Below are 15,355 nucleotides of genomic sequence, written 5' to 3' on the forward strand. Positions count from 1 at the left end.
TTGGGGCTGTGTCTGCAGTGATGAGCACTCTGCACCGGTCCGTTTTTGTAAGGATAGGGGCTGATTGTGACAGTGAAACTGTCGATTTACCGACCAATCTACGTCCTTACCCTCACCTATGGTCGCTAGCTTTGGGTAGTCACCGAAAGAACAAGATCGCGGACAAAAGCGGTGAAAATTATCCTCCTCCGAAGGGTGGCCAGCCTGTCGCTTAGAGATAGGGTGAAGAATGCAGTCGTTCAGGATGGGCTAAGAGTTAAGCTACTACTCCTCCACACTGGAAGGAGCCAGTTGAGGTGGTTTGGCCATCTGAGTAGGATGCCTCTTGGGTGAGGAGACCCCGGGGCAGACCCAGGACATGCTGGAGAGATTATATCTCTCGGCTGGCCTGGGAACGCCTCAAACCCCCCCCCCAGTGGACGAGGTTGCTGGAGCGGGAGAGAGGCCTGGATTTCTCTGCTTAGACTGTTGCGCCCACGACCCGGTCCCAGATAAATGGACGAATATGGATGGATGGATAGTTAACAGGAAGTGTTGGCTTTCAGGACATGATGCAGAATGCTTAGAATCTGTTCAAGCAGCACTTGAACAGACATGTTGACAAATACTTTTAGCAAGTGTTGAAGTGATGTTGTCTGATATCACAACTATCTGAGATTTGATACAAATGTACTTTTTATAAATAATAAATAACAAATGATTTTTTATAAATAAGCAAGATGGTTACCCTTACCTGGAGGTGCTGTTGGACATGAAGAAACATCTAAGAGGCAAAATTAGAGTTTTAATGGTTTATTTTTCTGGTGATCAATACAAATGAACACAAACAGCAAAGAGGAAAAAATGAAAAAAGAAAGAGCAATAAAAACACACCTTTAATTGTAATTGTAGTTTTTACATGAAAGTATTTTTCACAGATGATTAAATGCAAACACATTTATATTTTGGACAACACATTCCAGTGAGTGGGATAAATATATTAATTGTTTTTGTTTAAAGTCATAGTTTTGTTTATTCCCAAAGCTAGAAGATTTCAGTGCTTACTTGTGATTGGTTGACAGAACTCTCCACCAGGAGGAAGCCCTTTTATGCACCCACAGGTTGGGGAGGTGACTTGACTGCATGAACCATATTTATCACACTTGTCACATGACCAAGCAAACTGCTGCTCACACTGACACTGCAATCCTCCAGTGGAGTTTGGATAGCACCCTTTTGAAGATGGTTCAAAGAAAGACAAAAAACACAGTTCATAAGACATACAGCACCACACAAACAGCATGAATTTTGACTGAGACAAAAAATCACATGAATGAGATCAAGTCCTTACATGTGGTGAAGGTCAGGTTTTGTAGTGTTAAAGACTTGGTGATGGTTTGAGGGAAGGACAAATTTCTGACAATGTCTCTGAGTACATGACTGAAATTTGGGGGCACGCTGGATACTGGGATGTGCAATTCAAGGACTATCTCAAAGTCCATAGGTTCTGTGAAGGACAAAAGGAGAGAACGCATCACATGAACCTGTCACAATCATGGGAAACAATATTTAGATGAAGATGCTGACAGCAAACTTGCACTTTTAATGGCCCCTCTTTACACATGGCAACAGCCCTATAAATGCATCCACTCAGCTCATCAGTGCAGTTCTCCTCTGTTACTAATTGTCAAACCCCATTTTCTACTGCTTGAATTCAAAGTTTAAATGGTCTCGTTGCATGAGCCACAAGGCAAACAGTTGTAATTCCAGATCAGTTAAACAGCTGCATTGTTAGAACAAATACAACAACAGAGTTTCCATTTAGGTTTCATGATTCTAGTGGAACTTTTTCTTTTCCAATGCAGCCACAGAATCCAATGTACATCATCCATGAAACATTACAGCTCATATCTTTAACAGCCTCCTGTAGACCCACCACCCACAGGAGGTGTCGTAGGGGCCGGGTGCAATGTATGCCGAGGGGCGGCAGAGCACGGAGGCCCCGGTAGACCAACTCCCAGCTATAGAGGTTTGCTATTTGGACATGGGAATGTCACCTCTCTAGTGGGGAGGTGCTGGAATCTGTTCCAGACTGGAGTTGCTCTTGGTGAGAGGCGATGAGCTGGGGCGGGCGTCCTTGTATCCCCTCAGCTTCCTGCCTGTATGTTGGAGTCTTCACTGTTGGGGCAGAAGGTTGCTTCCCTGCACCTTTGGGTGGGGAATGGGCCCGGACTGCTGTCTGCACTTATGTGTCAAATGACAGTTCGGAGTACCCAGTAGTGTTGGAGTCATTTGGCAGTGTACTCAGTTTTGTAATCGGATTATCAGATCTGCAGCCTTATGGTCTGATCACGCTGGTGAAGAGAGGTGCTTCAACTATCGAGGGATCGCATTCCTCAGCCACCCCGCGAAGGTCCATGCCAGGGTGCTAGAGAGGAGAATCCGTCTCTTATTTGAACCTCTCATCCAAGGGGAACAGTATAGTTGTTGTCTTGGTGGAGGAACACTGGACCAGTTCTTTATTATCTTGAGGATATTCGAGTGTGTGTTGGAATTTGCCCAACCCATCTACGTGTGTTCTGTGGACTTGGAGGAAGCATTCGACCACGTACCTCGGGGTATCGTGTTGGAAGTGCTGCAGAAGTACGGGGTGCCTCGCCAGATGTTGCGAGCCATTCAGTCCGTGTACAACCGCAGTGTGAGTGTTGGGTGTTGGACTCTGCCAGGGCTGCCTTTTGTCATCGATTCGGTTGTTTATTTTTTTGGACAGCTGTGGCCACGTGGCGGAAGGCTTCTACCTTGGTGGCCTCAATAATTCACCTCTGCTTTTTGTGGATGATGTGGTCCTGTTGGCTTTATCAGGTAGTGGGCTCCAGCTCACACTGGAATGGTTCGCAACTGAGTGTGAAGTCGCCGGTATGAGAATTAGCACCTCTAAATCTGAGACCATGGTCCTCAAACCGAAAAGGGTGGCGTGCCCACTCTGGCTCAGGGACAAGCTGATGCCCCAAGCAGAGGGACTCAAGTATCTTAAGGTCATCTTCACATCTGACAGGAAAAGGGACTGGGAGATTGGCAGATGAATTGGGGCTGTGTCTGCAGTGATGAGCACTCTGCACCGGTCCGTTTTTGTAAGGATAGGGGCTGATTCTGACAGTGAAACTGTCGATTTACCGACCAATCTACGTCCTTACCCTCACCTATGGTCGCTAGCTTTGGGTAGTCACCGAAAGAACAAGATCGCGGACAAAAGCGGTGAAAATTATCCTCCTCCGAAGGGTGGCCAGCCTGTCGCTTAGAGATAGGGTGAAGAATGCAGTCGTTCAGGATGGGCTAAGAGTTAAGCTACTACTCCTCCACACTGGAAGGAGCCAGTTGAGGTGGTTTGGCCATCTGAGTAGGATGCCTCTTGGGTGAGGAGACCCCGGGGCAGACCCAGGACATGCTGGAGAGATTATATCTCTCGGCTGGCCTGGGAACGCCTCAACCCCCCCCTCAGTGGACGAGGTTGCTGGAGTGGGAGAGAGGCCTGGATTTCTCTGCTTAGACTGTTGCGCCCACGACCCGGTCCCAGATAAATGGACGAATATGGATGGATGGATAGTTAACAGGAAGTGTTGGCTTTCAGGACATGATGCAGAATGCTTAGAATCTGTTCAAGCAGCACTTGAACAGACATGTTGACAAATACTTTTAGCAAGTGTTGAAGTGATGTTGTCTGATATCACAACTATCTGAGATTTGATACAAATGTACTTTTTATAAATAATAAATAACAAATGATTTTTTATAAATAAGCAAGATGGTTACCCTTACCTGGAGGTGCTGTTGGACATGAAGAAACATCTAAGAGGCAAAATTAGAGTTTTAATGGTTTATTTTTCTGGTGATCAATACAAATGAACACAAACAGCAAAGAAGGAAAAAATGAAAAAAGTAAGAGCAAAAAAAACACACCTTTAATTGTAATTGTAGTTTTTACATGAAAGTATTTTTCACAGATGATTAAATGCAAACACATTTATATTTTGGACAACACATTCCAGTGAGTGGGATAAATATATTAATTGTTTTTGTTTAAAGTCATAGTTTTGTTTATTCCCAAAGCTAGAAGATTTCAGTGCTTACTTGTGATTGGTTGACAGAACTCTCCACCAGGAGGAAGCCCTTTTATGCACCCACAGGTTGGGGAGGTGACTTGACTGCATGAACCATATTTATCACACTTGTCACATGACCAAGCAAACTGCTGCTCACACTGACACTGCAATCCTCCAGTGGAGTTTGGATAGCACCCTTTTGAAGATGGTTCAAAGAAAGACAAAAAACACAGTTCATAAGACATACAGCACCACACAAACAGCATGAATTTTGACTGAGACAAAAAATCACATGAATGAGATCAAGTCCTTACATGTGGTGAAGGTCAGGTTTTGTAGTGTTAAAGACTTGGTGATGGTTTGAGGGAAGGACAAATTTCTGACAATGTCTCTGAGTACATGACTGAAATTTGGGGGCACGCTGGATACTGGGATGTGCAATTCAAGGACTATCTCAAAGTCCATAGGTTCTGTGAAGGACAAAAGGAGAGAACGCATCACATGAACCTGTCACAATCATGGGAAACAATATTTAGATGAAGATGCTGACAGCAAACTTGCACTTTTAATGGCCCCTCTTTACACATGGCCACAGCCCTATAAATGCATCCACTCAGCTCATCAGTGCAGTTCTCCTCTGTTACTAATTGTCAAACCCCATTTTCTACTGCTTGAATTCAAAGTTTAAATGGTCTCCTGGCATGAGCCACAAGGCAAACAGTTGTAATTCCAGATCAGTTAAACAGCTGCATTGTTAGAACAAATACAACAACAGAGTTTACATTTAGGTTTCATGATTCTAGTGGAACTTTTTCTTTTCCAATGCAGCCACAGAATCCAATGTACATCATCCATGAAACATTACAGCTCATATCTTTAACAGTCTCCTGTAGACCCACCACCCACAGGAGGTGTCGTAGGGGCCGGGTGCAATGTATGCCGAGGTGCGGCAGAGCACGGAGGCCCCGGTAGACCAACTCCCAGCTATAGAGGTTTGCTATTTGGACATGGGAATGTCACCTCTCTAGTGGGGAGGTGCTGGAATCTGTTCCAGACTGGAGTTGCTCTTGGTGAGAGGCGATGAGCTGGGGCGGGCGTCCTTGTATCCCCTCAGCTTCCTGCCTGTATGTTGGAGTCTTCACTGTTGGGGCAGAAGGTTGCTTCCCTGCACCTTTGGGTGGGGAATGGGCCCGGACTGCTGTCTGCACTTATGTGTCAAATGACAGTTCGGAGTACCCAGTAGTGTTGGAGTCATTTGGCAGTGTACTCAGTTTTGTAATCGGATTATCAGATCTGCAGCCTTATGGTCTGAACACGCTGGTGAAGAGAGGTGCTTCAACTATCGAGGGATCGCATTCCTCAGCCACCCCGCGAAGGTCCATGCCAGGGTGCTAGAGAGGAGAATCCGTCTCTTATTTGAACCTCTCATCCAAGGGGAACAGTATAGTTGTTGTCTTGGTGGAGGAACACTGGACCAGTTCTTTATTATCTTGAGGATATTCGAGTGTGTGTTGGAATTTGCCCAACCCATCTACGTGTGTTCTGTGGACTTGGAGGAAGCATTCGACCACGTACCTCGGGGTATCGTGTTGGAAGTGCTGCAGAAGTACGGGGTGCCTCGCCAGATGTTGCGAGCCATTCAGTCCGTGTACAACCGCAGTGTGAGTGTTGGGTGTTGGACTCCGCCAGGGCTGCCTTTTGTCATCGATTCGGTTGTTTATTTTTTTGGACAGCTGTGGCCACGTGGCGGAAGGCTTCTACCTTGGTGGCCTCAATAATTCACCTCTGCTTTTTGTGGATGATGTGGTCCTGTTGGCTTTATCAGGTAGTGGGCTCCAGCTCACACTGGAATGGTTCGCAACTGAGTGTGAAGTCGCCGGTATGAGAATTAGCACCTCTAAATCTGAGACCATGGTCCTCAAACCGAAAAGGGTGGCGTGCCCACTCTGGCTCAGGGACAAGCTGATGCCCCAAGCAGAGGGACTCAAGTATCTTAAGGTCATCTTCACATCTGACAGGAAAAGGGACTGGGAGATTGGCAGATGAATTGGGGCTGTGTCTGCAGTGATGAGCACTCTGCACCGGTCCGTTTTTGTAAGGATAGGGGCTGATTGTGACAGTGAAACTGTCGATTTACCGACCAATCTACGTCCTTACCCTCACCTATGGTCGCTAGCTTTGGGTAGTCACCGAAAGAACAAGATCGCGGACAAAAGCGGTGAAAATTATCCTCCTCCGAAGGGTGGCCAGCCTGTCGCTTAGAGATAGGGTGAAGAATGCAGTCGTTCAGGATGGGCTAAGAGTTAAGCTACTACTCCTCCACACTGGAAGGAGCCAGTTGAGGTGGTTTGGCCATCTGAGTGGGATGCCTCTTGGGTGAGGAGACCCCGGGGCAGACCCAGGACATGCTGGAGAGATTATATCTCTCGGCTGGCCTGGGAACGCCTCAACCCCCCCCTCAGTGGACGAGGTTGCTGGAGTGGGAGAGAGGCCTGGATTTCTCTGCTTAGACTGTTGCGCCCACGACCCGGTCCCAGATAAATGGACGAATATGGATGGATGGATAGTTAACAGGAAGTGTTGGCTTTCAGGACATGATGCAGAATGCTTAGAATCTGTTCAAGCAGCACTTGAACAGACATGTTGACAAATACTTTTAGCAAGTGTTGAAGTGATGTTGTCTGATATCACAACTATCTGAGATTTGATACAAATGTACTTTTTATAAATAATAAATAACAAATGATTTTTTATAAATAAGCAAGATGGTTACCCTTACCTGGAGGTGCTGTTGGACATGAAGAAACATCTAAGAGGCAAAATTAGAGTTTTAATGGTTTACTTTTCTGGTGATCAATACAAATGAACACAAACAGCAAAGATGAAAAAATGAAAAAAGTAAGAGCAATAAAAACACACCTTTAATTGTAATTGTAGTTTTTACATGAAAGTATTTTTCACAGATGATTAAATGCAAACACATTTATATTTTGGACAACACATTCCAGTGAGTGGGATAAATATATTAATTGTTTTTGTTTAAAGTCATAGTTTTGTTTATTCCCAAAGCTAGAAGATTTCAGTGCTTACTTGTGATTGGTTGACAGAACTCTCCACCAGGAGGAAGCCCTTTTATGCACCCACAGGTTGGGGAGGTGACTTGACTGCATGAACCATATTTATTACACTTGTCACATGACCAAGCAAACTGCTGCTCACACTGACACTGCAATCCTCCAGTGGAGTTTGGATAGCACCCTTTTGAAGATGGTTCAAAGAAAGACAAAAAACACAGTTCATAAGACATACAGCACCACACAAACAGCATTAATTTTGACTGAGACAAAAAATCACATGAATGAGATCAAGTCCTTACATGTGGTGAAGGTCAGGTTTTGTAGTGTTAAAGACTTGGTGATGGTTTGAGGGAAGGACAAATTTCTGACAGTGTCTCTGAGTACATCACTGAAATTTGGGGGCACGCTGGATACTGGGATGTGCAATTCAAGGACTATCTCAAAGTCCATAGGCTCTGTGAAGGACAAAAGGAGAGAACGCATCACATGAACCTGTCACAATCATGGGAAACAATATTTAGATGAAGATGCTGACAGCAAACTTGCACTTTTAATGGCCCCTCTTTACACATGGCCACAGCCCTATAAATGCATCCACTCAGCTCATCAGTGCAGTTCTCCTCTGTTACTAATTGTCAAACCCCATTTTCTACTGCTTGAATTCAAAGTTTAAATGGTCTCGTTGCATGAGCCACAAGGCAAACAGTTGTAATTCCAGATCAGTTAAACAGCTGCATTGTTAGAACAAATACAACAACAGAGTTTACATTTAGGTTTCATGATTCTAGTGGAACTTTTTCTTTTCCAATGCAGCCACAGAATCCAATGTACATCATCCATGAAACATCACAGCTCATATCTTTAACAGTCTCCTGTAGACCCACCACCCACAGGAGGTGTCGTAGGGGCCGGGTGCAATGTATGCCGAGGGGCGGCAGAGCACGGAGGCCCCGGTAGACCAACTCCCAGCTATAGAGGTTTGCTATTTGGACATGGGAATGTCACCTCTCTAGTGGGGAGGTGCTGGAATCTGTTCCAGACTGGAGTTGCTCTTGGTGAGAGGCGATGAGCTGGGGCGGGCGTCCTTGTATCCCCTCAGCTTCCTGCCTGTATGTTGGAGTCTTCACTGTTGGGGCAGAAGGTTGCTTCCCTGCACCTTTGGGTGGGGAATGGGCCCGGACTGCTGTCTGCACTTATGTGTCAAATGACAGTTCGGAGTACCCAGTAGTGTTGGAGTCATTTGGCAGTGTACTCAGTTTTGTAATCGTATTATCAGATCTGCAGCCTTATGGTCTGAACACTCTGGTGAAGAGAGGTGCTTTAACTATCGAGGGATTGCATTCCTCAGCCACCCCGCGAAGGCACCAGAGAAGTGCTCCAGTTATTGAGGGATTAAAATCTTCATCCACCCCTGGAAGGTCTATGCCAGGGTGCTAGATAGGAGGGTCCATCCCTTAGATGAACCTCTAATCCAAGATGATCAATGCAGTTGTCATCTTAGTGGATAAACATTGGACCAGCTCTTAATCCCCTTGAGAATATTCGAGTGTGTTGTAGTTTTCCCAACCAGTGTACATGTGTTATGTGGACTTGGAGAAGGACTTGACCAAGTATCTCCATCTAAGTGTCCATCCATTCTTTGAACCTGCGATCCAAAAGGAACAATGCTTCATTGTTCCAACAAATATAACAACCCATAATTGTCACTTTATCCTGGTACAGGGATTTTTTTCATCCCAGCGGCCATTTTACCCTGGGGTTTTACCTCCTTCTACAGTGTCCCAAGACAAATTGGTCCTGAGTGTGGGGCTAGTTGAAGAGCAATTTAGATAACCCTTATGAAAAGAAGATCAAGGGATTGGCAACGGAGCACCTTTAAAGGAATCCATTTTTATTATTTGTGCTTGTCATCACATTTTCATTTCTTCAGGTCATACACAAGGGCGAGTACTTTGCCATGGGTACATGCCAACAAAGGCTCTCAATATGGAGCATTTAGGCTTTATGCACCACTCCCATTTCCTCACATAAAATGCAATTATGCAGCTTTTCTGGATTTTTGGCTTTACAAAGTTCACCATGTGCACAACATCATCCAAAAATGAGCTAGGGTTGCTGGTAAAGCCTTGGCAACAAATACGACATTATTTGCAGAAAGCATCTGGGTAGGGCTGCATAAAACGATTATTTTAGTAATCGAGTATTCTATCGATTATTCCATCGATTAATCAAGTAATCGGATAAGAAATACTTTTTTTATTAACAGTTTATCTGCATATTTTAACTTTTGTACTGCAGTTTTTCGCCTGTGAACAAGCAGCGGTGGATGGAGCATCTACAAAGTTTTCTTTTCTTAACCTTGACACTTGCTGATCAGGTGCTTAATGAAGGACCTCCAGGTGTTTCACAGATTTAATGGTGGTTACTAAAAGAAAAAGCTGCTGTTTTGGACACTGGAAAAACATTTCCTTTTGCACTACTTGAGCTCACCGTCTCTTTGCTCTTGCACAGTTAAAACCACTGCCTGCTATGGGTGTTTTGAAAAACTAGTGGCTGCGGGAGCCATGGTGCATGTGTGAGTAATGTTGTAATGCTTTGTATACACAAGCATTCTCAAAAATACATTTCTACTGCAGGTCTATATTTAGTCACTAATAAGGGATTAAAGCATAAAAAATATTTTGATGGAGCCCCTCGGTTAATGACAAAATTCGGTTACTTTGTGCTGTAACAGGCGTCTTTATTAGTTGGAACATGAGCTCGGATTCAACTTGTGCTGTTGTCGGTTGTCACTACATGTACATTTTTTCAAATTATTTTATTCTGTAAATTTGTTCTTTTTCCCCCAAATTATACTACCCAGTTGCACATCCTATTACCGTATTTTTTCCTTATGTTTTAAGTTTTCCTTTAATGTACAGCGTCTTATTTTTTTACGTTATTTTATTTATCGTGTGACACTACAGCATACAGCCTACACAAAGCTTAAACAATGCCTGCCTTCATGTAAACACGTAGCAGTTAGCAAGATGACAGCTGCGTGTCTCCTCGATCACAGCCTTCGGCCAGTCCAGTGTTTCTGTTTCAGTGATCTGAACACTCTGATATCCAGATAAGTGATTTACCTTCCACAGAATAGCTGCAGCATCACTGCATGATTTCCCTAATCTGCAATACAGGAACAGCTGATGCTGGTGCTCTTACAATTACGTGATTCCCCGCCATCAACACCTTCGGAAAAAACAAGGTAACTGATAATGTCGATGTAGCTGACTTCAGGCCATAATTTTATGTCATTTACACAAGTGATGGGTGAGGCACTGTTACCTCGCTGCTTTTTAAAACATCCTTGCAATGTATCCACCTCCGATGTGGTACCATTTAGGCCAGGTAAAAGAAACTGCAGTGTCAAAATGTTTAAATGAACGACAAGTGTGTAAGCCCGCAACCGTAAACAACAGCGCAAACGGAAGTAAACTACCAGTTTCCGCTATGAATTATGGGTAGTGGCGCAAAGTCAGGAATACTGTGGATAAACAGAACAGCCAGTACAAGTGCTGGCACAAATGATGAAGGAATTTGCCACTGTGGTGTCTAATCTGCTATGGTTTAAACTGTATGTATGATTTTTCCTTCAGGATAGAGGTCCTTGAGTTCAGACCTGCTTTGAGTTCTTGTCCAAAAAAGAATGTATCTCAAAATGTATATATGGTTTCCATCAGCACAAAGGTACTAGATATTGTGGCCCTTGTTGGGTTATTGCCAAATAAGGAAAAAAAAAACACATACTGAAAAACAAGCCAAACACCAGTTGAAGCTGGTTCTCCATGTTGGGGGAGACATATGATAGTATTTAACTGTTGTGATCCCCTTTCTCGGGGAGTAGGATTGGCATTTCTCTCCCAGACATTTCAAGAAGCGTTTGTTTGACATTGTCTTCCGGTAATAAACTCCACATTATTCAACGAGACTTTGTTGGTGGAGGATTTCTTCTGAACACGCACTTCACAGAAAGACAAAGCACCACCATACACCTGGAGCTGGAGATGCTGCAGGCCCAGGCTGAGCACCATACGCACGTGTTGGAAAACCTGGTGGCTCAGTCTGGGTCTTCAGCACAACTGTCGCCGCTCCCACTGTCCATCATAGTGCACAGCATGGGGGCAGTGGATGACCCACAGTCCTTCTTGAATAGCTTCCAAGCCATAGTGGAGGTATGTAGGTGTCTTCAGGATGATTGGGTGGTGAGATTGCTTCTGCTGCTTTCTGGGGAAGCTCAAATGGTCACATTCAGCATTCCAGTGGCATCTTGGGGCTGCACACACACGCGTCTACCAGGTGGTGTGGAATGGACTGGGATAATTGCTAGAGGACCACTGCCGCCACTTCAGCAACGCTCGTCTGGAGGAAGGTGACAGACCATTCATATAAACCAAGAGGCTAAGGGCTGAGATGGCGAGGTGGCTGCAGCCCGCACTGCTGAAGGAGATTTGCACATGCTGGAGCTGGTGGTTCTTGAACAATTGATTGAGGGGCTATGGATGAGGATGGTGGAGTCGGTGTGGTGCCACCAGCTGACAAGCCAGGAGACAGTCATCACAATTGTAGAGGACCACCTGGCGGGAGCTCGACCAATTCCGGCACTGAGGGTGAGGTAGGTGATCTGTGTGGCCAGATTTCTAACACCTTAACCTCGTCTGGGAGTGACATGCAGCGTTCCAGGAAGGTGCCACTGGGGTACAGCTAATGCTTTTTAAGTGCAGCTACAACAGAATGAACTGAATTGTATCTGTCATGGTTGGCTGTGTGGCTGGAGCGGGTAGACCCCAAAACGCAGGACTCAGGAGAGGGTGAACTTAAAGTGATTTATTGGGGATATAACGGAATACAAAAAAACCTACACTGGGAAAAGCTAAACCAAAACCTGAGGAGGAGCAGGGAGACACACAGCGAGGGAACACTGAAGACGACGCGACGAGGAACAGATGAACACTGAGGGCCTAAATACACAGCAGGTAATCGGGGCAAGAGAAAACAGCAGGGAACAACAGGTGAAGCAAATGAAACTAATAACATGGGAAGCAAAACTAAACACAAAGCACAGGGAACACACGACTGTCAAAATAATACAGGAAGTGACTAACCAAGGTGCATGCAGACTACATATGGGGGACTGGCACACAGACACGGGGCAGAGACACAGACTAGTCACAACACTAGGAATAAACTCAACATGAAAACACAGGAGGTCAGGGTTAAGACATCATGACAATACAGACAAGACCATGGAGCAGGGGAGACAGGGACGAGGGGAACAAACGTATCAAAACACACTGGGAATTAAACACTCAGGGAAAATAAACTAAAAACACAAAACGCTGGGCAGACGGCCCAGGACCATGACAGTATCAGTGAATAATAAAAATAGTTTTTCATACCAAGAGGTTGTGGCGGACATGGAGCGATACCTGTGAACAAACATAAAAGATTTAATTTTCTGTCCAGACAAAAACATTGTCACAATCAAATGGAAGTTGAAAGTGCACAGTGGAAGCATTCCAAATCTCCTCTGGCATTAAACTCACTACAAAAACTGTTCTCTGAGAACTTCATGGCATGGGTTTCCATGGCTAAAAAGGTCCTCTAGGTGTGCACACAGCTTAGTAATTTTGACCATATAATGTAACTTAAGTGTTTAAAAGATGATTAAACACAGTGATAGTGACGTTTTGAACAACACGTTTGTCAGTTTTTGTTCAGAACAATATTTCTTCTATCACAGCTACAAGTTGCTTACTTGTGATTGGTTCACAGAACTCTCCACCAGGTGGAAACCCTTTTATGCACCCACAGGTTTGTGAGGTGGCATTACTGCATGCACCGTATTCCTTACACTTGTCACATGACCACACAAATTGGTCCTCACATTGACACTGCTGTCCTCCCGTGGAGTTTGGATAGCACCCTTTTGAAGACATTTCAGAGAATGAAAAGCCACAGCTCAAAATTCATGCTTCACCATATAAACAACATCAAATCTGGCTGAGTACAAAATTCTTACATGTGGTGAAGTTTAAGCCTTCTATTATTAAAGACTCGGTGGTAGTTTGAGGGAATGACAGATTTGCCAGATAGTCTCTGAATACATCAATGAAATTTGGGGGCACACTGGATACTGGGAAGATCAAGTTAAAGTCTATATCAAAGTCCATTGGCTCTGTTGAGGAGAAAAAAAAGAGAGAATCCATCACATAAATCTGTCACAATCATGAGAAACAATATTTAGAAAAAATGTTTATGTATATAAATATGCTCCCATGATTTAATGTGTTTTTACTTCACTTTATATTTTACATGTTCTATGCCACTGAATAGCTGTTTGTTACAGTGCTAGTAATGTATGTAACAAATAGATGTTAACATTAGCTGGCACCAAATTAAGCTACCAAGTAATTAGCTTTGCTTTTTCAGGCACTTTTGCAGTTTTCTAAAGTTTCCTGTTTCTCAGTGTGCTCATGCAGGCAACTAATACAGTCTGTGTTCTTATTTTGTGGGGTGAGGGGTGTTTTATTTAGAAATGGTGTTTAAGCTTGCTTGGGACCATGGCACTGTTGGAGAGATTTTCCCTGCATGCCAAGAAAACAAATTCGGTGCAGTCAGATCTCCAGTGAAAGTAAATCTAAACCATAGATAACTTTCAATTTATTGCCTCAAGCTCATCAACTGTACCAGGCTCTCTTGGATTATTATTTTATCTAGGCCCCAGTTTGGACTCTGCATTTTTTTCTTTTCAAATATTTTTGCATTGTAGTTGTATGTCTTGTCACTGTTGTTTTAACAAGGTCATTATTGTGCTACCTACTGCCACCCACTGAAGACAAAGAGTAATTACTCTGCCAGTCACTACACTGAAGACACAGGTGTTTAACAGTGAGCATGCTCAACTTATTTGCAGTAATTAAATGATATTTTTTGGAGCAATTAATTAAAATTGAATAATTTCCTATGGCACACTAGAGCACTTTATGCACTAGAATGCAGGACCAACACACAAGGGGTGTTGGACTCACTGGAAGCACAGCCGGTACAAGTGCTGGCACAAATGATGAGGGAGTTGGCCACCATGCACCAGGAGCCTGCAGCAATGCAGCAGAAGCAGCTGGAGATGCTGAAGGCCCAGGCTAAGCAGCATGTGTAGGTGTTTGAAAACCTGGTGGCTCGGTCTAGGTCTTTGGTGGAACTGTTTTTGCTCCCAACGTTCATCGTGTTGCACAGGATGGGGGAGGTAGATGACCAACAGTCCTTTTTGGACAGGTTTCCGGCCATGGCAGAGGCACGTGGGTGGCCGCAGAAGGAATGGGCGGTCCGGCTGCTTCTACTACTGTCTAGGGAAGCTCAAACAGCAGCACTCAGCTTAATAGTGGCATCACGGGGCTGTTTTGCACACATCTGCCTAGCGGTGCTGAACCAGCTGGGATATTTGCTAGAGGACTACTGCTACCACTTCCACAATGCTCATCTGGAGGCAGGGGATCGGCCATTTGCATACACCCAGAAGCTAAGGGACGAGATGTCCAAGTGGCTGCAGCCAGGATTTTCGAATGGGGAGGCATCCATCCTGGAGCTGGTGGTCCTCAAACAATTGATTGAGGGGCTCCAAGTGAGGACGATGGAGTTGGGTGCACGCCAGGAGGCAGTTGTCACCCTTACAGACCACCACCTGGCAGTGCAGCCAGAGGTCTAGCCTGCACATTCTCAACAGGTGGTGGGAGGCTGGTCAATTCCAGTGCTGAGGACGAAGCAGCCCGCTCCTCTACTTGTATTGCAATCAGCCATGGAGCAGCCGTTGGACCAGGCCCACACTAACACATCTTTCTCTGAATTTTTCTCTTCAGGTACCAGCAGATACAGGCACTGCTCCTAACTCAGGGCAAGATGTGCAAATGTTGGGGCAGAAGTGCTGGAAATGCAGTCGGTCTGGAGATTTTCGCAGGACAGTGTTCTGGTAAGGTCCCAAGGGGGTATAGCTAATGCTAATGAAATCTGCTTTAGATCTATAAATGTTTTTAAATGCAACTACAACAGAATGAACTGAACTGTATCTGTGAAAAATAAAAATGAAAGATGTTTTTCATACCAGGAAGTTGTGGTGGACATGGAGAGATACCTGTGAACAAACATAAAACATTTCATTATTTC

The 15,355-nt window shown here is 44.6% G+C and overlaps 1 long non-coding RNA gene across 1 annotated transcript; it reads right to left on the bottom strand.

Moving 5' to 3' along the window:
* Positions 1-6,868: 6,868 nt before the first annotated feature.
* Positions 6,869-7,592, bottom strand: LOC115773900 (uncharacterized). Its single transcript, XR_004019130.1, has 3 exons — positions 7,456-7,592; positions 7,170-7,337; positions 6,869-6,888 (listed from the first exon to the last, which is right to left on the bottom strand). It is a non-coding gene; the product is annotated as an uncharacterized LOC115773900 (long non-coding RNA).
* Between the last annotated feature and the right edge of the window lie 7,763 nt (positions 7,593-15,355).

The sequence above is a fragment of the Archocentrus centrarchus genome, chromosome 24, assembly GCF_007364275.1.
Source record: "Archocentrus centrarchus isolate MPI-CPG fArcCen1 chromosome 24, fArcCen1, whole genome shotgun sequence".
Classification (NCBI taxonomy): domain Eukaryota; kingdom Metazoa; phylum Chordata; class Actinopteri; order Cichliformes; family Cichlidae; genus Archocentrus; species Archocentrus centrarchus.